Source organism: Alligator sinensis, unplaced genomic scaffold (genome assembly GCF_000455745.1).
Source record: "Alligator sinensis unplaced genomic scaffold, ASM45574v1 scaffold170_1, whole genome shotgun sequence".
Taxonomy (NCBI): Eukaryota; Metazoa; Chordata; order Crocodylia; family Alligatoridae; genus Alligator; species Alligator sinensis.
The window spans coordinates 3,800,311-3,801,653 of NW_005841863.1; positions in this window are offsets into that span (position 1 = coordinate 3,800,311).

The following is a 1,343-nucleotide window of genomic DNA, read 5'->3' on the forward strand; positions in this document are numbered from 1 at the left end:
AGAAATGGAAGTTCATATTTCATAGGATTTCACTGAGGAATCAATAGGTGGAAAACTCCTCTGGGCAGTCAGTTAATAGCTCCCATGAGGATCTGTGATGATGGAAATGATCTTGATACAAAGGCAGGAGCAGGATCTCAGGTGGTCACAGTTGGTAAAGGTGTGTAAGGAAGACTCTAATTCAGGGGTTGGCAACCCCCAGCGCACATGCTGAGCATGGCATGCAAGGCCATTTTGCTCAGCACGCCACAGCCAGCCCTGGCTCTGGGTAGCTGCTGCCAGTGACGGAGCCTGGGCTGCCCCAAGCAGGGCTTGCAGCGTCCTAGCCACCTGTTGGGAACAGCCGGGCTCCCGGCTGGCAGCAGCTAACCAGAGCTGGGGACAGCTGCAGCCGGGAGGCTACAAACAGCTGTGCTGGGCTCCAGAGCCCTGGCATCAGCTCTGTACCGGCACGTGCAAGCATGCCTCAGAGCAAGCAGTGGGGGAGGGGCCTGAGGCAGCACAACTCCAGTCTCTCCCCGGCTCCTGGTACAGAGCTGGTGACTGGGCTCCAGAGCCCAGCACAGCTGTTTGTAGGCAGCCTAAGCTCTGGGCAGCTGCAGCAAGCAGGCTGCAAACAGCTCTTCCATCAGCTCCATTCTGGCAGCGACTGTGCACGCACCTCAGAGCAAACAGTGGGGCAGCACAGCCTGCCCTGAGGTGCGCGCACACTCGCAGCCAGCACAGAGCTGATGCCAGAACTGTGGAGCCTGGTGCTGCTGTTTGCAGCCTCCCGGCTCTGGGTAGCTGCTGCCAGCCGGGTGCCCGGGCTGCTCCCAGCAGGGAGCTGGGATCCTGCAAGCCCTGCTGGAAGCAGCCCCAGTTCCAGCAGCTACTCAGAGCCGGGGTAGCTGCTGACAGCCACAGAGCGCAGGCTGGGGGCAGGGCCTTTGGATAGGGGGCAAGGGGCACAAGCAGGGCATCCTGCCACGTACCCCCTGCCCTCATTTTGTTTTTCTGGCATGCCGGCACTCCGGCACCTTCCAAGGTAGGCATTGTGGGGGTTTTCAGCACTCCGGCCAAAAAAACGTCGCCTAGCCCTGCTCTGATTCAAGGTAGAAAAGAGGCTGACTGCGAAGAAGTAAATAGCTGGAAACGAGGAAGAAAAAGAGGCGGAAAGAAAAGTGTAGGATGTCAGGTCTCAAGGTCCTTTGGGTAAATCTCTTTTATTAGACCAACCCAAAGGTCAGACGTCAGGTCTGGGAGGCAGACGGCCGCCCTTCCTGCGCGAGCCTCTGGCCAGGGCCCGCGAAGGACACGCCGGTGCCGGCGCAGTCCTCCAGCGGCGGGGGGGGGGGCCCGCC